Source organism: Chelonia mydas, chromosome 2 (genome assembly GCF_015237465.2).
Source record: "Chelonia mydas isolate rCheMyd1 chromosome 2, rCheMyd1.pri.v2, whole genome shotgun sequence".
Taxonomy (NCBI): domain Eukaryota; kingdom Metazoa; phylum Chordata; order Testudines; family Cheloniidae; genus Chelonia; species Chelonia mydas.
The window spans coordinates 106,218,752-106,244,157 of NC_057850.1; positions in this window are offsets into that span (position 1 = coordinate 106,218,752).

Sequence of the window (25,406 nt, forward strand, 5' to 3'; positions counted from 1 at the left end):
CTGAGAACACAACCTAAAGGATGCTGTCAATCTTGCTAGACATCAAAATGTATCTTCCCTAAAGAAAGATAAATTCCATGCAGTATCCCTAGAGTAGGGGTAGTCAACAGGCAGTCCATGGGCCAAATCCGGACCACCAGACACTTTTGAGCAGGCCCTGAAATCTTTATTTATTTACTTTACTTTTCTCTGGAGTCTAGACCTTGACTATACCTTGAGCAAGAAATTTGGACCATGACATAAAATTGACTACCCCTGTCCTAGAGGATACCATAGAAAGGTAATTATGATTGTGTAAAGGTAAACATAATTAAAAACAAAGACTTAAAAATCCCCAAAGTCTGTCTAAGATCTGCCTGAGGGAGGAGGAAAGGCAAAGGTGACTTCATACCATCAGTACATCTCCCCAATTTGTGGACTTGTGGGGATGCTGCTTTGGATCCAAGCGCAGATCAGAGTGGTCTCAGGGCTGCTCTAATTTTTACCTGATTACCTCTGGCTCTGGCCACAGCCCAGACATGCCCCTGTGCCAAGTGCTGCAAGAAGGGTGGTATACAGCCTTTATGCTCTAAGGCAGTGGTTCTCAACCAGGGGTCCATAAGCAGGTTTCAGGGGGTCCGCCAAATAGGGCAAGCATAAGACTCATGAAGGCCTAGGGCAGAAAACTGAAGTTCCACCGCATGGATCTTAAGCCAGGGGCCCTGAGCTCTGCCACTCAGAGCTGAAGCCAAAGCCTGAGCATGGTAGCTTTGTGGGAGCCTCTGTGGCATGGGGCTCAGGCAATTGCCCTTCTTGCTACTCCCTAATGCTGGCCCTGGCTTTTATATGCAGAAAACCATTATTGTGACACAGGTGGGCCATGGAGTTTTTATAGCCGGTAGGGGAGGCCTCAGAAAGAAAACGGGTGAGAACCTGTGGTCTAAGGATCCCTTCAATATTGGGGGAATTCTCAGGTGACTTGATTTGCTGGCTCTGTGCCCTTAGCACCAGCATAAAGGGGTTCTGGGACACTGAGGAATCACATCCATTGACTCTAAAAACACCATCTTAGTATACCTGTTCTGAGCCCTTGAACATCCAGTGAAGATGAATCAGGTTATTAGGAGAGTATAGCCCATAAGAACCTCTACCACTAAGGTCACATGTTCAAAATGAAGTGTAAAAGCAGAAAACCAGATCAGAGAGAATTACTTTTCTTCTTCACTGTAATGTCATCTAGAATTGCTGTTAATTAGAAGAGTGATAAAATATCAAAATCAATGACCACTAGAGGACTAAATTCCTCCTCCAGTACATACAAGCAACTTTTGTTGATTTCATTAAAAGTTTTTTGTTGTGTGCAGCAAAACAAGAATCAAGTCTGTCCATCTAAGTTTATATGCCATGCTCATTAATGAATGCTTAAATCACAGGGAATATTAACATATTTCGTAAAGCACGAAAAAAATAAACTCACAAATGACAGAACAGATTCTCTGAAAACGCTCCCTCCCATAACACCTCCCCTATAAATCATTTTGGGTTTAGAGAAAGCATGCAAAATTTCAGGAAATGTTTACAGAAAGTTATATATAAAACTAAACGTGGCTTTATTAATTACAGCAGTGCTACTGCCACACTACAATAACTTGTTTGATCTAATCAATCTATCCTAGATTGTTCTACCATGCTTGACATTGTGGTGTCTGAGCAAGTTTTTGCATTTATAAATTCCCAGACAAAAAAAACTTAAAGTGAAACTTAATATTTTTCAAATACCATTATGCCTGGTAGAGAAACACCTTGCATTTGATTTTTTTTGCAGCTATTTTAATTTTAGTGCTCATTTGTTTTAAAAGGTTAAAAAGTTAATATTAGCCAAAAATGTCGTGTTTCATCTTGATGTAATCACATCAAAACATAGGATGTGTCCACAGTTAAACCCTTCTATTGTTGTGCCATGAGGCATTACGCCTGCATGATGCTTGTTTTCACCTCTCCACACTGGAGAGGATTCATTCCGTGCAAGGAAAAAGTGTAAGAGATTCAGGTGTCTGCTTTTCTTTCCTCCTCCCCCCTGCTTATTTTTCAAGGGGGATTTTTGCCAGGCAATGCATGTACCAGAATTTCTGGCACTTTCTCCCACTGGAGAATTAATTGTGTAACTTGCAATCACTAGCATGGTACCCACTACGAAGACAAACTGGAAGACTGACTGCAAAACAGCTGCATGTTGGTGTGATTGCCCCAGTACAGCACTTGAAAGCTTTTTTAATATTAAAACCTAAACACGGAATAAGTGAAAACAATGGCTGAAGTGAGTGGCAATTAGCAGTCCATCTCCTAAGAGATTCTACTATTAAGGTGTTATATAAAAAAAGTAGGACTAAAGATTATATTCTTTTGGTCTTTTTTTTTTTTTAATTTTTTTTTATTACCTTGCACCTTCTGTTGTCATTTGTACCTGTGCAAAGTGGGCATGAAATGCTCTCAGGTCAGAATGGTAATATTTTCACATTCCTTTTGCATGTAAGCAAGACAGTGAGGGAATGTGCCTTTTATTTGGAAAGGGAAAGCAGCAGTTTTATGTCATTTGCTGTACAGTATTTTTTGTCCTACACAACACATTTATGCGTGAGGTATAGTGGGCCCAGTCTTACAGGCCATACGTACAGGCTAGACTTCTGTTGAAGCCAGTCAGAATTTTACCTGTGTGAGACCTGCAGGATCATGCTACAATAAGCTTGAGAACTTCATTTATCAATTGTTTATTGGCTATAGCAGCGCCGATGGGAGCTTATTGGTTTTATTTGCCAATATATTGTCTATTTTGAATTTTCACCCTTTTGTTTTCAGGGAAGCATTTGCAGATGACTGGCATGGAAGCAAAAGAACAGCAGTGAGGTTAGAATTATATCTGGAATATTCCAAATAACCAGGGGTAAGAGTGTTTGCAGTGTTGCTGTAGCCATGTCAATCCCAGGTGATATCTTTTATTGGATCAACTTCTGTTGTTGAGAAAGACAAGCTTTTGAGTTTACGCAGAGCTCTTCTTCAGATCAGAACAAAATTCAGAACATAGTAAACTTAAAATATGCCCCCCCCCCTTTTAGGATCTGTGATGTCCTCCTGTCCACAAAAGAATCATTTTCTCTCCTTCTGAGATGTACCAGTATGTTGTTGCATCATCTCCAGAACCGTGTTGGAGCATGGACACATGCTGTAGGCAAATCTGTACATTTATATGTTGCAAAGCTCTGAGATGTAAAGGTTTAAACACTGTTTTGCTAGTTAATATCAGCCTGCTGGTCACAGGGGAGCTAGGTCAGACTTCAAGGAGAGAATTTTGGAACAAGACACTTCCACAGAGGCTTTATTTTAATGTTTAAACCTGAGCCTGGAAGGACCAATATACTAGCAAACTGTAGGAATCCTCTTAATAGGACCTGGAAGATGTAAGATAAACCGGCCATAAGTATGGGTATTTATACTATATGGGTGTATATATAGTCCTACAAACAAAAAACATTGTTACTTTAATTGTTAAAGTACAAATCCCATCAATGGAAATCTCTGAAAATCTAGGAACTCGCCAGTTTAGGTCCCCTTCCTCTACACTTCACAATATGCATGCCACCTCTCCTTGTACTGACTAACTCCCTTCCACTACTCACAGCATGCGTTCTTCCAACGGCGTCTCTTGGCAAAGATCAATTCAGTTGTGTTGTAAAAAGGGGCATAAACTTTGAATGTGTTGAATTTCAAAGTGGCTTATGTTTGAGATGTTACCACAATATGAGAGTGAAGTTTTAATTGGTGCAGAAGGGAAGCTAACAAAGTGTGAGACAACCAGGGCAAATATGAAAAGTGAGGATTTTTGGTTTTTCCTGCCTAATGTTTACAAATATTTTGCTTATTTTTCCATATTTTTTTAAATCTTCTGAATAGCTATACTGCCTAACTTGGAGTGAATAGTGTGTTTAAACGGAATCAGTTTTTTATCCTGGGTTAAGCGCAAACCTCTGTGTAATCTTAATTATGGAGTCAGTCAGTATATATACTGGTACATGCCTATACAATCCAATATGTGGCACCATATAAATCTTTGTGTGCGTGTGTAAAGGCAATCAGGCCCACAAGTCCTATCAGACTTGGGAGTCCTATAATGTTTTTACTAAACTGGTAGACTGTGAGTGGCCAATATTCATAGTGCTCATAAATTTTCTCTGAAACGCTTCAATATGAAGGACAAATCTTAAGGAAAATTAAATAACACTCAAATGTTTTCCGATGGTGGGGGGAGAGAGGCTAAAGAACATGATGTCTAGTGATGGATGAATCTCCGAAGATTTGGATCAGATCAGAGTCACCCTAAAATTCAGATGATTATCTAAAACCTGAAACATTTTTGGTTCTTTCATTCACCTACTTTCTGCTCAAAAGCTCTAGCCACTCAGTGATCCATCTTGCAACTTCTTCCACCCACACTTTATCAGCTGCCAGTATCCACACCCACTCAACAGCTAGCTCTTCCTCCATTATTCCCCCCACTAATAGGCTCCCAGCACTCTGTGCTAGCTCTCTAAACCCTGTCTCAAAGACTTCCAGCAACCTTCTAAGTTAATTCTGCTAGAATCCTTTAGCATAGGGCTCCTATGTTTCAGACCTGAAACACAGCTTTCAACTTGTTTCCTACCCAAAGAAAACAGTCTGTTAACTTGCTTGGAGTTAACTTCAGGCAATTTTTAAAGTCTTAGTTTTAGTGTCAGTGCCAGGTTTCCAGGGGCTGATCCAGAAGATGAATAAAACACACATACGTTGTTTTAGCCAACAGGTGTTGCAGCTTTTTTTAATAAAAGCAAAGCTGAATTAGACAAAATTCCTCAGACTATTGTATATGTGCCAATTATGCTGACATGAACTACGTTCCCCATTCTTCAAATAGCCTACTTTGGAAATCACCACTAAATACTTGCAGAATTGCTTTGAGTGACAATTAATTTAGAGAAGTTACTGTCCTCATAGTTTCCTAGTGTTGCCATGTAATTAGGCAAGATGAAAAAGAGGAGACCTATTGTGAAACACAGAAAAGGTGCTGTGCCCCTCCCTGGTCCCGTGCTGTGTAATAAATCTAGTTTAGCTTCCAGTTGTGCAGCTTCTGGCTTTCTGATCTTTGGTGCCTTTACCCAGCTGGTCCAGTTGAATTCTGACTGGGATTTTCAAGGTTTCCTCAGAAACACAGCCTGCATATATAAAGATTTCTTCCCTCCCCGCTCTTCTACATTTCAGAAATCTGAATGTCATGCTCATTAATCATGTCTGCTCTACAGTACTGGACGATGAAGTTTTCAGTTTGTACAGAGTTACAAAATGGTAGGAGGCAGCACAAGCATCTTTGACTTCCCCACCCATGAGTCTCAACCCCCTTCTTTGAGGTACCCCCTGTTGAGAGAACACTTAAATCTCTGTTCAGTCCTCCTGAGACTGCCACAGGTTCCAATAGTCCATGTTCTTATAACGTGTGCCTTGTCCACTAGGGATTGTTCATTTCACTTATGCTACCAAATAGCCATCAGATATTGTAGTAACAGCCCAAATGCTGCATTCCTATGTCACTGCAGTTGTACAGGTGTAAATGGAAGCATCATTTTGTCCAAAGACTTTCAGTAACTATTGAGCTGGGCTGAATTTGAATGACCTAAAGGTGAAAAGCTCCATATTCCATTACTAATCCTCTGAGAGATCCAATTCCCCTGATGTTTAAGGATTTATTTAAACATTCTCAAGAACACTTCTTCCATCTGTCATCCGGATTTATGACAGTTTGTGTAACAGTTCCCAGCAGATATGGGGATTTATTAATTACAAATATCAGCTGCAGTTTTGGTAATTGCATTTCTGGTTTGAAAGGTGAGGTCTGGAGATAATCTCCCTTTTGGTAAATGGTAAACATATCAAATGCTTGTTCGTATGAGACAAAAATGCTTCTATAATTGCTGACTGTGATCTGAAATAAAATTTCAGCCATTATATGAAATAAGTTCACTGAAGAAAAATCACTAATTCAAATTTCAGTAGGAAATGTTAACTAAATGTGTGGAGAAAAATTGCATTTCTTTCTGAATGTTGGTGACTACCTGATAGAAGTCAGTAGACTGCAATGGGTATTTCAGTTGTTCAGCACCTCTGAAAATCAGGCCACAAATTGCAAATTAGGAGCTCAGCTAGGTTCACCTTATGGAATCATAGCAATATAGGGCTGGAAGGGACCTCAAGGGGTATGTCTACACAGCAAAGAAAAATGTACAGCCGGCCTGTGCCAGCTGGCTCAGGCTTGGAGGACTTGGGCTGCAGGGCTATGTCGTTGAGGTATAGACTTCTAGGCTTCGGATGGAGTCCAGGCTCTGGGACCCTCCCACCCTGCAGAGTCCTAGAGCCCAGGCTCCAACCCGAGCCCAGAAGCCGACACAGCACTGAAACAGCCCTGCAGCCTGAGCCCCAGTGGGCTTTTCTTTGTGTGTAGACATACCCAAAGTCATCACGGCCAGTCCCATTGCACTGTGGCAGGAGCAAGTCAAGCTAGATCAGTGGTGGGCAACCTGTGGCCGCATGCGGCCGATCAGGGTAATCCGCTGGTGGGCCGTGAGACAGTTTCTTTACATTGACCGTCCACAGGCACGGCCAATGGGAGCTGTGGGAAGCGGTGTGGGCCACAGGGATGTGCTGGCCACTGCTTCCCACAGCTCCCATTGGCTGGGAACAGTGAACCGGAGCTGCGGGTGGCCATGCCTGCGGATGGTCAATGTAAACAAACTGTCTCACAGCCCATCAGCAGATTACCCTGATGGGCCGCAGGTTGCGCACCACTGACCTAGATCATCCCTGACAGGTGTTTTTAAATACAGGTTGGACAAAAGCCTCCAGTGGTGGGCTTTTCACATTCTCCCTTGGAAGCATATTCCAGAACTTAACTATTTTTACAGTTAGAATTTTTTTCCTAATTTCTAACCTACATCTCCCTGGCTTCAGATTAAGCACATTACTTCTTGTCTTACCTATTTCAGTGGACGTGGAGAACAATGGATCAGTCTTCTTTATAGTAGCCCTTAATGTATTTGAAGGCTGTTATCAGGTCCCCACTCAGTCTCCTTTTCCCAAGGCTAACTATGCCCGGTTTAACCTTTCTTCAGAAGTCAGGTTCTCTAAACCTTTTATCATTTTTGTTTCTCTCCTCTGGACTCTCTCCAGTTTGTCCACATCTTTCCTAAAATGTGGTGCCCAGATTTGGACACAATACTCCAGCTGAGGCCTAATCAGTGCTAAGTGGAGTGGGACAATTACCTTCTGTGTATTAAATATCACACTCCTGTTAATACAGCCCAGAATGATATTAGCATTTTTTTCAGCTGCAATCACTCTGTTGATTCATATTCAATGAGTGATCCATTATTATCCCCAGATCCTTTTCCGCAGTACTCCTACCCAGCCAGTTACTCCCTATTTTGTAGCTGTGCATTTGATTTTTTTTTTTCCTTCCTAAGTGTAGGACTTTGCACTTGTCTTTATGGAATTTCATCTTGTTGAATTCAGACCAGTTCTCCAATTTGTCAAGTTCATTTTGAATTTTAATCCTGGCCTCCATAGCGCTTGCAACCCCCTCTCAGACTGGAATTAGCTGAAAATTTTATAAGGTCACTCTCCACTCCAATATTTTCATTAATGACTTAGATAATGAAGAGTACCGGACCCTGGACTGACCACTGTGGGATCCCACTAGGTACATCCCCACCCAGTTTGACAGTGAACCATTGATAACTGCTCCTTGAGTACAGTCTTTCAACCAGTGATGCACCCATTTTACAGTAATTTCATCTAGACCACATTTCCCTAGTTTGCTTATGAGAATGCCACGTGGTGCTGTGTGAAAGTCTTACTGAGATCAAGACATTGAACACATTATTATGAAGAAAAGTCAAGTGTCTAAGCTATTTCAGGAGTCAGGACATTTGCTCTTCCCAAAGCTGGTAGCAGCTTGAAGATTTTAATCTGTATGTCCAGGGAGGAAAGTATACTTTGCATTCCATAGAGTATCTCCTGGCAGCTGCAGGTTCATGATGTGTGGGAGAGGAAGGACTGATAAATTATTGTGGAACAAAGCAGTTACCCTAAATGAAAGTAAAAGTCTTATGAATACTCTTTAACCTTTCTTCATCCAGTTTGCTTGGGTCTATATGTCTAAATCTGTACTTTGGAGTTGGAGAGAGATCATATATCTGGGATTGGGTCAGGTGAGGGAGTACCTATAAGTGGAGGAGCCTCTTCTACAAAATACACATTCAGACGTTTCAAAGTCTCTGTATTTCATCAAGTTAGTGGGGGGAGATGGAACCTTCAGATTATTATTACAATTCTTTTAGGTTATGCAAGCTGTTAAGGCTCAGAAGAAGACCAGTGCACCTGAAAATTTCAGAAATATACTCCGGAGATACCTGTTCTGCATGAACAGGGCAATATTGTAATTTACAGATAAGCATAATGTATGTAAATCCTGGAGCCTGCAATCAAGTGTATAGAGCTTATGTAATTTACACTGGCAGAATAAACATATGCCCTGGCTGACTTGAGCTCTCCATTTGACCTCCTTGCTGAGACACTTTGGAAAAACAAGTCCTGTGATAGTCTCAGACAACCCAGCTTGAGGGTCACTTGATCTTTCATAAACTGTCCTATTTGCCCTCTGATTAACCAAAAACTACAAAGAAGCAACAGACAAAGGTCTGCACTGATTCCCTACAAAAAATCTTAGAGCAAAGTTAAGCTGCTGGTACATATCAGTCATTTGCAAGCAAATTACTCTTTAAAATGTTAGAATTTAAAAAAATACATCTCTTCCCACTCCCACCCCCATCAACACCTGGTAAAAAAACAAAAACAAACAGAAAATGAAGTGTTAAGGTTGTACTTTTCAAACAAGACATCCAAGCTACTTTATCTCTGTCCCATAGAAATGCCCACCTACTATTTTCCCTTCTTTGCACACAAATTATAGAAAATGTACACCACAAAACCTGGATTTATAATTTGTTTGATACATACATATCACTAGTACTAAGAATCATGATCTGAAACCATGGAGCCACTTGACATTTTTACTCTAATAGAACGATTTGGGCCTGTTAGGGTTGTATATGGGGACATGCTTGCTCTGTGTTTGGTGATGTTTGGTTAATTGACACAAATGCAAGAAGCCTGGGAAACAAGCAGGGAGAACTGGAAGTCCTGGCACAGTCAAGGAATTACGATGTGATTGGAATAACAGAGACTTGGTGGGATAACTCACATGACTGGAGTACTGTCATGGATGGATATAAACTGTTCAGGAAGGACAGGCAGGGCAGAAAAGGTGGGGGAGTTGCACTGTATGTAAGGGAGCAGTGTGACTGCTCAGAGCTCAAGTATGAAACTGCAGAAAAACCTGAGAGTCTCTGGATTAAGTTTAGAAGTGTGAGCAACAAGGGCGATGCTGTGGTGGGAGTCTGCTATAGACCACTGGACCAGGGAGATGAGGTGGACGAGGCTTTCTTCCGGCAACTCATGGAAGTTACTAGATCGCAGGCCCTGTTTCTCATGGGAAACTTCAGTCACCCTGATATCTGCTGGGAGAGCAATACGGCGGTGCACAGACAATCCAGGAAGTTTTTGGAAAGTGTAGGGGACAATTTCCTGGTGCAGGTGCTGGAGGAACAAACTAGGGGCACAGCTCTTCTTGACCGGCTGCTCACAAACCGGGAAGAACTAGTAGGGGAAGCAAAAGTGGATGGGAACCTGGGAGGCAGTGACCATGAGATGGTCGAGTTCAGGATCCTGACACAGGGAAGAAAGGAGAGCAGCAGAATACGGACCCTGGACTTCAGAAAAGCAGACTTTGACTCCCTCAGAGAACTGATGGGCAGGATTCCCTGGGAGAATAACATGAGGGGGAAAGGAGCCCAGGAGAGCTGTCTGTATTTTAAAGAATCCTTATTGAGGTTACAGGGATGAACCATCCCGATGTGTAGAAAGAATAGTAAATATGGCAGGCGACCAGCTTAGCTTAACAGTGAAATCCTTGCTGATCTTAAACACAAAAAAGAAGCTTACAAGAAGTGGAAGATTGGACAAATGACCAGGGAAGAGTATAAAAATATTGCTCGGGCATGCAGGAGTGAAATCAGGAAGGCCAAATCACACTGGAGTTGCAGCTAGCAAGAGATGTTAAGAGTAACAAGAAGGGTTTCTTCAGGTATGTTAGCAACAAGAAGAAAGTCAAGGAAAGTGTGGGCCCCTTACTGAACGAGGGAGGCAACCTAGTGACAGAGGATGTGGAAAAAGCTAATGTACTCAATGCTTTTTTTGCCTCTGTCTTCACAAACAAGGTCAGCTCCCAGACTACTGCACTAGGCAGCACAGCATGGGGAGGAGGTGACCAGCCCTCTGTGGAGAAAGAAGTGGTTCGGGACTATTTAGAAAAGCTGGACGAGCACAAGTCCATGGGGCTGGATGCGCTGCATCCGAGAGTGCTAAAGGAGTTGGCGGATGTGAATGCAGAGCCATTGGCCATTATCTTTGAAAACTCATGGCAATTGGGGGAAGTCCTGGACGACTGGAAAAAGGCTAATGTAGTGCCCATCTTTAAAAAAGGGAAGGAGGAGGATCCTGGGAACTACAGGCCAGTCAGCCTCACCTCAGTCCCTGGAAAAATCATGGAGCAAGTCCTCAAGGAATCAATGCTGAAGCACTTAAAGGAGAGGAAAGTGATCAGGAACAGTCAGCATGGATTCACCAAGGGCAAGTCATGCCTGACTAATCTAATTGCCTTCTATGACGAGATAACTGGCTCTGTGGATGAGGGGAAAGCAGTGGACATGTTGTTCCTTGACTTCAGCAAAGCTTTTGACACGGTCTCCCACAGTGTTCTTGCCAGCAAGTTAAAGAAGTATGTGCTGGATGAATGGACTATAAGGTGGATAGAAAGTTGGCTAGATTGTCGGGCTCAATGGGTAGTGATCAATGGCTCCATGTCTAGTTGGCAGCCGGTATCAAGTGGAGTGCCCCAAGGGTCTGTCCTGGGGCCGGTTTTGTTCAATATCTTCATCAATGATCTGGAGGATGGTGTGGATTGCACCCTCAGCAAGTTTGCAGATGACACTAAACTGGGAGGAGAGGTAGATACACTGGAGGGTAGGGATAGGAAACTGAGGGACCAAGACAAATTAGAGGATTGGCCAAAAGAAATCTGATGAGGTTTAACAAGGACAAGTGCAGAGTCCTGCACTTAGGACAGAAGAATCCCATGCACCGCTACAGACTAGAGACTGAATGGCTAGGCAGCAGTTCTGCAGAAAAGGACCTAGGGGTTACAGTGGACGAGAAGCTGGATATGAGTCAACAGTGTGCTGTTGTTGCCAAGAAGGCCAATGGCATTTTGGGATGTATATGTAGGGGCATTGCCAGCAGATCGAGGGATAGATCCCCTCTATTCGACAGTGGTGAGGCCTCATCTGGAGTACTGTGTCCAGTTTTGGGCCCCACGCTACAAGAGGATGTGGAAAAATTGGAAAGAGTCCAGCGGGGGGCAACAAAAATGATTAGGGGATTGGAACACATGACTTATGAGGAGAGGCTGAGGGAACTGGGATTGTTTAGTCTGCGGAAGAGAAGAATGAGGGGGGATTTGATAGCTGCTTTCAACTACCTGCAAGGGGGTTCCAAAGAGGATGGATCTAGACTGTTCTCAGTGGTAGCAGATGGCAGAACAAGGAGTAATGGTCTTAAGTTGCAGTGGGAGAGGTTTAGGTTGGATATTAGGCAAAACTTTTTCACTAGGAGGGTGGTGAAACACTGAAATGCGTTACCTAGGGAGGTGGTGGAATCTCCTTCCTTAGAAGTTTTTAAGGTCAGGCTTGACAAAGCCCTGGCTTGGATGATTTAGTTGGGGATTGGTCCTGCTTTGAGCAGGGGGTTGGACTAGATGACTTCCTGAGGTCCCTTCAACCCTCATATTCTAAGATTCTATGACTCCCACATAGGATTGTAGGGCCTAATCCTATGATATGTTGAACACCTCCAATAGGAGCTTAGTGCTCTCAACACCTTGCAGGATTGAACCCTTAATAAAGGCATGATTACTTTCAGTACTCTATTTTTCGAATCAGGAATTTGTAAAATTCTTGTAGGTGTATTGTGAATGTCCCAGGGCTTAATTTGTGCCAGGGCTGAGCCCTGGCACCTCTACACTTGGCAGTTCTTAGCCCCGGCACCTCTGGGCTCACTGCATCAGTTATGAATGTAAAAAAATTGCTTGAGCCCCAGCACCTCTTTTATTACAAATTAAGCACTGGCATGTCTATTAAGAAAGATACCACCACCGTATGATTAAGGCATTCTTGTTTTGGTGCTCACAAATAAAAATGAAACTGTTTCTTATGGATGGATAAGTTAATATGTCTTCTGACTCCACCAGGCATTGGTATGGAGTCATAGCTAAGATAGTTTGGATGATTTGTTTGCAAAGTTCAGCTCTAACTTTGTTTTCCAGGTTTCTGATTTGTGGCTTGGAGGGGGGTAATTTAGTGATATGCATTTAAGCCACTGGTATGAGCCTGTAATAATTAACTTCAAGCCAAAAAGTTTTTTGTGGAGGGATTTCTTGGTTGTTTTTTTTTTAACTGTTAATTCTGTTGGAGAATCCAGTTTCTGCAAACATTAGGTCAACAAGAGGGAGACCATGATCCAGAAGACCTAAGGTGGTCTAAGGGGGAGAGAATACCCCAGGGCCTGTTGATGATGAAATTCTGCTTATCACAGTTCCCACCTCCCATCTGTGAAGAGGAGTCCTGGATGCTGTAGACTTCCATGGTCTGTAAAAGGAGTCCCACTCTTGCAAAATACTATAAGGTCTCAGAAGCAGGGCTCTTCTGTAAAGTTTGTGAGGTGAATAAAAGTACTGCTCTGGTCCTGTCAACTTCCGAATGTCCCAAAGATTGGGGGTGTGATCCTAAGAGCTGCAGTGAGGTGTGTGAGTCTGAGAGAGAAACTTGTCTGGCAGAAACATTGGGGGTCAGCAGAACCAAGGGTAAGAACCTCTTTGTGATTTCTGCTGCTCTTCAGGCCCCATGTATGGGGTCCCAGGGAATGAAGACTCCATTCCCTGCTCCTCTGATTCCCGCAACTGAGAGGCTTAAGAGCCTTATAACTTTCTAAGAGTCTAAGAATGCTCATCAGGGCATCCAGCCCCCTCACTAACCTTGTTAGACTCCTTGGGGCACCCAAGGCCTTGCATGAATCCAGATCTCCAAATGAACCAAAAGCCTCTAAACCATCCTCCAACCCATATTGTCCACTTACAAGCCAGAGCAGGCTCTCTAGGACTAACAAGCTTGATAAGAGCGGCAAAGAGGACTCTTTGCTGCTTTTACCAATCCAGACTAACAAGGCTACCCCTCTGAAGCTTGATAAGGTTGTGGGGAGTTGGAGGAGGCATGGTGAGCCTCCTAAGACTTGTGTGTTATGAGGGAGGTGATGAGCCTCATCCGGTTTATTGGTTGTCCCATACTACAGACTTCAATAGGTCCAGAAGAATCCCCTGATATCTCCCGCAAAAGCCTCTTGTTTGTGTTGCACTACTGGAAGATACGGTGATCAACGTGGTATAAAAATGTATGTAGCATAGAACAGAAAATTTCCAACAGTTGTGTGACATGCTATACCAAGATTGCCAGAGAAGATGATCCCCAGCAGTGTTTAACATTCAAGTCAATAGCTTCAGAAACTAGATTTTAATCAACAAAATTTTGATGCCATGTGCAACATCTTTGCTGGTGAACAACACTAGTTTTAGGATGTTATAATTCAGGAACAGCACTTTAAATCTTATCGAAAAATTCTACTTTAGCCCCAAATCTAACCTACCAATGTTGAAATACTGTGACTTTTTGTGCATAGATTTTCTTTTTTTTTTTTTTTTTTAGAAGGGATGCCAGGGTGGGATGGGGTGAGGTGGACAAACTCAGATATACTATGGAAACTTAGTGGCAAACTTAACTAGTAGAGTGTATAATAGTGCCCATAATAATGGCAGGCACGCTAGCATAGTACGCACATAAGAGCACTAAATACTGCACCAGCAGGAGACTCTGGAGATTTGTAAAGTATCTGTTCATATTTTTCCCCATAGAAGATGGTTGTCAATAAAACATACCATTTTAATCTGCCTTTCCCAATAGTATGTTACAGGATTTTAATAAGATGCCATTCAATATGAATTCACTATTTTCTGTATGAAAAGATTTTGATTTTCAAATACACTTGAGCATTTTTTTCTTTTTTTTTTTTTTTGACAGGAGCTACTATAGTATTTTGTAGCAGTGAAGCAGCTCATGCACCTGTTTCACCTTTGGGCCAGGTGCACTTGTGTGCATTATATATCAATAGACAAACAGTCCTAATGCATCAAACATTCATGGAGCCTTTGACTTACTGAAGACAAGAACACCTAATGTTCCACAGTCAGAAACCTGAATTTGTAGTTTCAGTGAGTTTGTTGTAAGAACTGGGGGAACGCTAAACAATGTTAAAAATTGCAAATAATCAATTATTTTTTTCAACGAATCAGGAAGGGCAGGATCACTGCAGTAAACTCTGAGGGCCAAATTCAGTCCTCAAATGGGCTCATGCCTGTCTCCCAAGGAACTTAACGTGGGCTCAGAACATGCATTCGGGGTGTAACTTCTTCCTTAGGAAGGGTCAGTGAATTGTTAAGTAGGGATTTAGTAAATTGCTAATATACCAGAATCCAGGAGAATAGCGAGAACTCCATTCAGATATTATGTCTTTACATGTAAAGAGCAAACAGATTTTAAGCTCTGGCCTTTTTATATAACACAGACAGTATAATTTAATTACTGCATCAAGCCTAAAACTTCTAGTTCACTCACTAGATCATATGTTTAGAAGGGCATCCAATCTTGATTTTAAAGAATTCAAGTGACTGAGAATCCTCCGTGGCCCAGATCTTCAAAGGTGTTTAGGCACTTACCTCCAATTGACTTCAGTGATAATTAGGAGTCTAAATACCTTTGATCTGGGCCCACATCCCTAGGTAAGCTGTTCCAACAGTTAACTACCCTCACTGATAAAATGTACACATTATTCTAAGTCTGCATGTGTTTCAGCTTCCAGGCTTAGTCTTCTTAATTAAATAACCGTTTCTAATTGTATGCTTTCCAGCAGTAAGAAAAACCTTTATTTTGGATTAGGAGAACACCAGAACTAGAGAGAATAAAAGCAATGTCTTCATGAGAGCACAGAATGCGTCTTTTCTGACAGTCTGCATTGAACCCAGAAAACAAAATGGCTGCTGAAATCTTCACATAGGGAAACAGCTTAGAAATTTAAAACTGCAGTACTCAGAAAATAAAGGGCATCCTAAGTTCATAACTGTATACGCCACACACATTCCAAAATAGCCAGAACTACATATCCCAGTCTACACTGACCCTGACTAATGTCTAATTCTAAGAACATCATAGGCAGTTAGGTAATAGTGAACCTGCAGAGTTGTGGGAGAGATGTTTTCCATTGGTTCAACTCTTGCAAATAAGATTCCTGCTAGCAGCTCATTGCATGGTTTGTGCATCTGGCTTCTTTGCTCTGAATGTGTATAATTGCTGCAGACCAGGTGATACAAAGACAGACTGTCTTAGCTCTTCATGGACTGGTCTCACCCTGAGGCACATGTAAGTTGTGGTGAAGTGCTGACAATCAATGTGGAACAAGCACTGTGAGAGAGGTGGATTTTTCCATGTAGTGTTTTCATTCATTAGAACCAGACACAAGAATGGATGGCCATTGGCAGCTGGAAGAGGATAGGTAGAGAGAGAAGGTGAATTACTCTCCTTTGTTTTAACCATCCTCTACCTCTGAAGCCATGCATCACAGCTACTGTCTTGTCAACTAAGGAGTTGGATGGGACTCCCTTAGACTATCAACGCTATTGTCAGATATTCTGAATGGTTCTTGATGAGAAGTGTGCAAATCTCCGCCTTTTAGGAGCTGAATCCATTGTCCTCCAGCGTTCTGAGCATCCAGTTGCTCAGGGAGTGAATGACTGAAAATCAAATTGGGGATTCTTTACTGACATTGCATAGTATTATCACAAAGCTACCTGCTTAGTCCCTACATAGTAAGCTCGTTTATATTTCAAATACCCACATGTCTGGTCATGTTGTTGGTATTGTACAAAAATAAGAGCAATGCTTGGGTACAAATGCACCAACAGTCATTAGCCATTCTCACATCGGTGGTTTTACAGTTTTGTCTCCCATCAGTTTAATTGCAGTGGAATTTAAATGCATTGCAGGCTGTTAAGAAGCTGAAATCTTTAGCTTTCTTCAGAAATCTATCTGCCTGAAGCTAAACTTCAAGGATGAAATCCTTGCCCAATTGAAGTCAGTAACAAAACTCCCACCGACTTTAGTGGGGACAGGATTTCAACCCAAGTCTTAATAGGCAAAAAGTCTGAAGTTGCCACAGCTCGGGAAGAAGAGGGCCTCTTTTGTAATCTTTCAGTACATTTTGATTTCAGAAAAAGATGTTATTTAACATCAGTTCTCGCTTTGACATCCTTCCATGAAAGTGAGAGGAAGATGCCACTTGCCAAATTCAAACTTTCAGTGTCTGTCAGGGGATACAAGACAATTCTATTTTGAAATATGGGTAAGATTAAGCTCACAGGGCTATCTGTATTACATAGGTATTGCTTTCTGCAGCAACCACTGGCTCTGACACTATATCAGCAATCGCAATTCTAGAGCAATAAGGCATACAGATATGTATTCTCCCTTTTTTTTTTTTTTTTTTTTTTTTTTTTTGTGGAGGGCCTTGAAATTAAGTAACTTCCAACGTGCTTTAATTACTAATAGACTGCGTCATTGGATTTAACAATGTCAACAAGACTATCACTTTTACCTTAATTAGTCTAATTGAGAAATGTACTCATACATTTTGGCTTTTAGTAAACAGAGCAGCTTTCTAATTAAAAAATTTAAAAGGACTAGTACATTCATGAGAGAAGCACAGACTTATGCATGGAAAGATAGACAATAGCATAGATAGAGGGTGAGCAGAGCACACCAGTGGATAGTCATAGCTGATTATGATGAAAATGAAATTAATATCTTCAGGGATTCTGAAAGGAAGTAACTTGAAAGAAAAGCATATTCATGTATGCTGCATGCAGGCTGCATAAAGGTGAGAGGAAGTTTGGTTGCCATTTGCACCTGATCCATGCTGGGCAGGATATGGGATAGAAAGTGATTTATTTTGGAATTGTTACTGCTGCTGTTAATTTGCTGAGGGATGAAATATTCGTGGCAGGCTGTAATTTGGCTTTCTCTTTCCATTCTTTCCTTCTTTATGCAAAATGTCCTACGTTTGCCAAAAGGTAGCTACTCAAAGGTCGAGACCAAACCCCGTGTTCAGTGGCCCTTCCTGTTGTCCTGCCTGGAAAGGTGGCAACTCTAAGAGTATAATAGTAAGTCAACAGCTGCTGGCCTTCCAGACAAATGCTTCCTTTTTCCTTCTTGATGTGCTGTTGTTTCATTTACTGCTCTGTTCAGATGCACCTGTTCAAAATCATGTGCAAGTAGGTGCATCCTCCATCGTCCTGGTATGTAGATGAAATGATAGAATACTATTTTTTAAATAGTTGGTTCTGACCTCTTAAAGCAAAAATAGTCTAAAAATATTCAAGTCGATTGTATCCTTTTAAGCAAACTCTCAGAATAGAAAGCATCCTATTCATGATTTGGATTTTCTGTTTGGTTTTTACAAAGAGAATCTCACTAACTGTAGACTCTTGCTCTCATACAACACACTCCTGTTATAACTACTTCACTCTCCCTGGGTTTGATAGGCGCTGGATGTAACAGCCATTCGGAGCTTGAATTTGTCTGTTAAAGCTACTGTGTAGGCCTTTTTGTAGACAGCAATGGTGGACCAATGAGTACAAGTAAACCATGTAAGCAACAGAGGAAGAGTTTACTTCCAGTTCTTTTTCCATTGACCCTTTGTTTGTGTGCAGTCTGAAAGAGAGATTTCTATTCCACATTTACCTTGTGTATTTCTTAGGAGTGAAATCAAACCAAAACTCTGTATTCAAACACCATATCTGAACTTTGTAGCTTTGTAATGCACAGATTCAAAACCCTGTGTTCAAACTTTCTTGAACCTGAGCATCAGTCAGGTTTGACTCTCAACTTTCCTAGAATTTGAGTTTGGATTTGGTCCATTTAGCAATTTGAGTTGCAAACTCAGATCTTAAATTTGGATCTGAGGACTTTCTTTGGGTAAATATCTAGTGTCTTCTGCAACCTGGTAAAGTTTCAGTAAAGCAGAATTCTTTAGAACATTGATCTGAGAGCTGGATATTGCTGGTAGGACTAGAGGTTAGGCACAGTACTTACACGTTTCTAAAAGAATAACAAAAACTAAAGAGATAGCAAGGAGGTGATGAATGCTGGAGTATTTATGTATGTATGGTATACAAGCGGTGGATCATTCTATTTGCCAGGAATTTTGGGGTTGAATGCTGTCATGGTTTGAATTGTATGACCAGTCAAGCTGAATATATATTTTAATGGATTTTGCTTATAAGTTAGAGTAGCTGATCCTGCAAACTTCTTTAAAAGCAAATAATGTGAATGTGAAGAGTGACTTCATTCCCCAGCATTTTTTAATGGATGGTGGATGCAGTATAAGTAACATAATATTCTTTTCTTGAAACCAGATCATGTGATCTGAAGCTTGCCATTTCACTCAAGCAACAGACCTGGACTGAATTGCTCAATGCATGGCTCCCCTTTCTTTGACACTTTCTCAGTGATGGCCCATATGTGTAGGTTGTGCAGCCACTTCTGAGATCAGCGAGTTGTATATAAGAGTATAAATGGGTGGCTGCATGTCAGAGAATTGTGTTCCATCCTAAAACCCCTTTTGTTATGGAGTATTGGTAAAATGAGGAACCTGATCAACCTGTGATCCCAGGCAAGCTTTTAGTGCCTGAGAGCTCCCACCCGTTGGATTGAACACTGAAACAGATTTTGAACTTGTTGAAGTATTGTTAGCAACGTGTAATTGCCAAAATGTTCTCTGCTTCCAGATTGGAACTGATTTTCTTTTTCAATCAGATATAGCTCATTTGTGACGTACGAAGAGAAAAACGGGCAAAGACAGAAAAAGTGCATATAGACAAGGCAGATTTTTAATAATAATAAATACTAAGCCTAATATTAATGGGAAACATAACTGTCAATTAAACAAGGTAAATAAAACTATTTGGAAATGGCTCTTATCTTTTTTAGTAAACAACTTTTAAAGGGAGAAACATATGTAACTTGGAAAGACTCACGTGGTTTAATTGCTTTTTGTAGTAAGAAATTGTCCATGATTTTCAAATATGGCTGCCTAAAAAAGTGGCCTGAATTTTGTATGTTAAATACCATTGATTTCAGTGTGACTTTAATGGGAGTTGTTGTGTTCAGACATTTTTTAAAATCAGGCTATTTATTTTGGTGCTTAAACAGGGATTTAGGAGACTAATTTTAGGTACCCATCAATGAAAAATCTTGGTTCTTATTCCTTATAATATGGGCATCCTGAATCAATAAAAGATCAGAAATTAACTTGTTCTAGATTATTAAAAATTGAAGATTGTGGCATATGTAATTCAAAAGGTAATTCCCATATCTGCAGTGAGGTCTCGTATCTGACCGATGACCTTAATATTATGAGATACAGTATTATTTATACAGGCAAACATATCATATATTAATTTATTATAGCTAATGAATAACTTTCTAGTAAATCTACAGTGTAAATAGAATTCATTAGATTCTAAAATATGACTTATTTACACTGAATGTATTTATAACTGTTCATTGGCAGGCAGCTCCACTTCCATCTACCAGTGCTGAATTGTCTTGGTAACAACAGACTATTGTAATCTTTGTATTTGGAGGCACAGGGCCATATGTTACCTTCTGCTTCTGTGAGTAAAGGATAGAAGAGTCCATCAGATCCAGATGCCAAAAGGGACACTGCGCCCATTGCTGCGTTGTTTTCAATGTTCCTTGACTCTGCAGAGAACCTGTGAGGTATGGGATCTGTCTGTGGACAGGAGTAGGACAGAACGGCTTGGGGAATGGATGCAGAGGCAGCACTGTCACTCCAGTGAATTACTCTTTTCTGTTTATGCTGTGGAAACCCCATGCCTCAGGGTAGCTGGCCCTCTGAGGTGGGGTCAGGCCCCCAACCTGTCTGTGACAGACTTAGCTAAGAAGAAGAAGCCAATCCAGATCCACCTGTGAGTAGTTAATTGCCTAGGTGGCTGGGCACCAGTTAATTAGCCAAGGAACACCTGGGCCTTATAGAGGGTTATGAGATCTCAATTGGGAGGTTCTAGAAAACAGGATGCTCCTGAGGGGAGGGACTTCTCAGGAGAGCTGATTAGGCAGCTCACCAGGAAAGAAGACACACAGAGGCTGCTCCGAGAAGGAGCAGGTTCTGAAAGGGAAGGGCTAAGAGTTTCAAACCGTAGGCCTAGGGAGATGTGGAAGGACCTTACCAGACAGCAGCAGGCATGTCTGATCCCAGATGAATTATACTATCTGGAGAAAAGCTGCAGTGGTTTGACCTCTGCAGGGATCCTGAACTCCAGAGAGGGAACCCTTCCTCCAGGTGATGGTCAGAGGGCAGTCCCAGATCAAGAACACCTTGCTGGTAAGGAGCCTGGATGGAGGAGAAGGAGATGGATGGACTCCGGTGGAGAGGATGGATTAAAGTTAACTTCTTCCTTCCCTGCCCCCAAGCTAGGATATTGGGTAGAAGGCTTTGGGTAGCAGGGGGCATTGTTCACTACATAAAAGCTTCCTTGATCTCACTGAAAGCCCACTAGGAGAAACTGAGGCAGGGATATGCACACAGGTCTGCACCAGGCTGTGAGGAGGCATATTAGCCTTGACACGAGGGGGCACTCCAGGGTAGGTGTCTGCCCTAACACCCCACTTTATGGGAGCATTCCAAGGCCAACAGCTTGTAGGGGGCCCCTGGTAGCACAAATCCTGCAAGTGTCAGGCTGTCAAGGAGCCAGAAGGGGCAGAAAAGAGTCAGGGCAGAGGCAGAAGGCCCTAAGTAGCGGCTTTCTGATTCCACAGATCCCCAAGATATGTGTTTTCAGTGTTGCTGGCTGTTCTGCAGGGGAGCAAACTCTGTTCTCATAGAGAACAATTCATGTAAAAAACTGAGAGGAACCAGGGGTTGCTTGTGCATGGTGTGATATGTCCCATAACTTGAATGCTTCAGTACCACAGTGATTGCATGATATAAGAACCTAAACAGAACCGGTTAGGAATTGTATTTATTTTGCCATAAAAACAGCTAAGCAATTGTAATCTATTATAAATTTGCATGATAAATTGCTAGAATAATTATACTTATTAAAATGGTCCCAGAAAAACAATGATCTTTCTGATTTACTTCACTTTACCCAGGCATCAATAAGGAATCAGATGAAGTGATTTCTAAAACATCTGTGGATGAAAGCTTGGGGTGTTCTCCCTGGGTCTGAAAGCAAGCAGTCCTTCTAATCCCTTATTCCATTAAATCTAATAATGAACACATGCTTGCTCAAAATCTTTTCCAAGGCATAGATGGGTGGGCTACTGAGAAAAAGATTGATGACTGGCATCTGTATCTATGAGGTGGTCAGCTCATGATACAAATTCCTTCCCCTACTTCCAGAGCAGTTGTGTGCCACTCTTCCTCTGTACAAAGACCGTTTGCTTTTCATGTAGTAATGAAGAACAATGTTTTAACAGACAAAGGCGCTTCTAGTTTATTATTGTGCTGTCTGACTAGCACTAGATGCTGGGAAAAATGGTAATTCACAGTGTGAATGCTTCTTGTCTACCCATATGGGTTAGGGCTGAGCATGTACAATGTATGCATAAGGTACAATGGTGAACATTGTGAGAATGAGAGAAGCTCAAATTACAGCTGTTTTTGATAGCCAAGGAACTATAGTCTTTTGTGGTTAAAAAAACCCAAACAAAACCCAAAATATTGTCCTTTAAACAGTGTGTTGCTGCATTCAGTTACAATATGTTAGGTTTCAGTGTTTGCAAATTAATATACAAAATCTACAGATATACTGTTGGAACACCTGTATTCTCCTATTTTCTTTTGTAAACTGATACAAGGCACAGGTGGCTCCTCGTTAACTTATTTCATGAAAATATAAATACACTGCACAATTCTCTTGCCTTAACTATATAATTACCGAAACATGATTGTTACTGATTTAATGTAATCAACATTGTAAGGGAAATATTCTGAGCCCTTTGTGAATGGCTCTATTCTGAGGGGATTTACACCCCATGTAAATCTGATTTAAATGGGAATGTGGTGGAATGTGGCTTTCCTATTTAACCTATGCAAAAATCTATATTCTCCCACCTAGACTTCTTGCTGTGCAATGGGATACTCAGCTGGTGCACAGTGGGGGAAGGGAGCGACAGAAGTCCAATAAGGATGGAGGAAGTAGGGGAGGGAATATCTCAAACAAGCAAATTATACATTTTGATTCAATATTCTGATATTCTTATCAATGCTTTCCAGAATGTGACATTGACGCAAACTGCAAACAATGTGGAAAAGGCAGCAAACATGTATGTGTCTCTATGGTACTATGACTTTTTTGAAAGGACTACTGTTACAGCATAAATAAAAACCTAGAGGAAAAGCAACCGTGAACCATATTAACATTCAAAACCAGATTTTTTTAAAAAATAATTTTAGTAGTGTAAAGGTATATTATCTTTCTGTTTTAATTTATTGAACGATAGCCAGATTTATTCAATTAAGATAATACACTTCAAGGTTAACTACCATTTGATGTTCACTTAGGCAAGCTATTGTACAGTTATGTAAATTTCATGAACAGAGCCACTACTCGAGTGTCTTAATTACAAGCAAAAAGTGTAATTTAAATATGAATAAGTGAATAGTTGCCTGTATTTCCTGTTTACATTTTCCTGTCATCTTAAAGACAAAAATTAACTAGCCATCTATGTTGCATCTTCTGTCTCTAAAGGAAAAATAATTCTTGTATACATTTAAAAAAGGAGAAAAAATTAGAAATGTCCCAGTCTTTACAGTGTTTAACAACGTGAATTTTAATGTAGCCAGACCACAATTTGTGTGTGTGTATATATAGAGTATTTTTGTTTTTAACTAGTTTGTGTAGTTTTTTCTGCATTGCTACTATACAGATTGCATAATTTAAAGAAAATATAATTTCTATATAAAATACTTTAGTCCTTTTAAACTTTCAGACAAGACTGTTCAAGGTTTATTTTGCATGCATATATTTTTAGTGCTAAGAGAGAGTATGAATTTCTTTTATATATAAACAGTGGTGTTATATAGTATTCAAAATTAGTTTTTTCTATATTCATTTATAACCATCATAAATGAAATTTATGTAACAAAACATTTATAGCATTATTCCCTCAATTTTTAGACCAAATTCCCTACGTTCCTATCACATGTAGACAGTCTTAAATTTTCCCCCCCATTGTTTTGAATTTTTGTGTGTCTAAAAATGATCTAGAAATCTGTTATTAATCAGCATCAACAAGGGAGGGATGATTAGTTAATAAAAAACATGCCTCATTTCTGTGGACCAAACAGCTAATTCTGGTTCTCAGTATGTACAGAAGCTCCTGAAAAAATATTCCCATCCTTCAGTGATGTAGCTGCTGCTCTCCCCCAGGAATGAGAAGTTCACTATTCATTCTGTGCTTGCATCATCCTTTCCAACATGTTCCCACTGATACATTAAAGGAATTAATTGCTTATAATGATCTCACCATCTGTTAACAGAGGTTCATACCTACAGGCTGGTGGCATGTGGTGGTCCTATTCAGAAATCAATAGGCAATGCTGGGGGAACGCTTTCCCACATTGCCTTCCATTGCACTTTGAAAAGGGGAGGAGAGCTCAGTGTTGGCCATCTGCTCCTTGTCTTTCTGTGAGAGACCTTGATGCAGTCCAGCACAGCTCTGATCTGACTCCAATCTGATTGGAATGTGGCTGATCTGAGAGCCTCTCAAAGCTGTGAAAGTGAGTCAAAAGGAGATCCCCATTGTCCAGAATGGCTGAAAGAAAATGATCACTTTAAAATTCATAACTCCCAGGTGCCTGCCATCTATTCATGGGAAAAAACTCTCTGAACTTCTCTTCATTAAAAAGAGAGGGAGTTTTGCTAAAAAGAGAGAAAAGGAAGTAGTTTGTGGGAATGTGCAGGGGATTTCAGGCTAAACAAATGAGGAATGTGGATTTTTTACTCTTAGTAAAAGAACCATGTAAGGAAAGGGAAGCATTTGTAAAAGCAGGGCCTGTGTACTAGAGGCCCTTCCCTGGGGCACTATAGCAAAATAAAAAGGGACTTTTTTTCTCTAGGGAGTTTTTTCCTCCCTCTTACCTGTTTGAATGAGGATAGGAACAGTATATGAACAAAGTCTGTTCTTACTTTCTTTGACATCCAAAACTAATTCATTCTCTCTCCTCCTCCCTTTTTCCCTATAATTTGTTTTGGTTGCCTATAACGCTGACTTGACCATGGACACATGAAACATCAATATGTGTCCCTATAGGGCACTGTGCTTTTTGGGGGGGCGGTGGGGGAGGAGGTGAAGGTGGCATATTCTTTCGGCCTGCCGTCAAAACTTTCCCCTCCTCCACATTTTGTAATCTTTGGTGCCTGGCCTATCACAGATACCAGTGAGAAGCTCTTTGATTCCCCTCCCAGCTAATAAAACATCCATATTGCCAAGCATTTCCAGATCCTTCCCCAATGCCCAAATACACTACATGCATTTCCAAAATCTGAACATCTTCACACAGGGCCTTAGAAAATTTCAAGTGGAATATGGTTGCTCCCTTTAGTCTGTCATAATTCTTGCCTAGGACTTTGAAACAGCCAAAGTAGAGACTGACTCCCATAGAATAATGGGGTCAAAGGCCAGAAGGGACCATTGTGCTCATCTCATCTGACTCCTGAATAGAATCATAGAACTGAGTTCCCTTCCAGACCTACAAGAGGTCATCAAGCCCCTGTTCTGAGGCAGGATCAAGTAAACTTAGACTGTATCTCACAGATCCAATGATGGGGATTCCACAACCTCCTTAGAAGCCTATTCTAGAGTCTAACTACCTTTATAGATAGAAAGTTTTTCCTAATATCTAACTAAAATCTACCTTGCTGCAGATTAAGCCTGTTACTGCTTGTCCTGCTTTCAATGGATTACTGTCCACTTTGTAACAGCCCT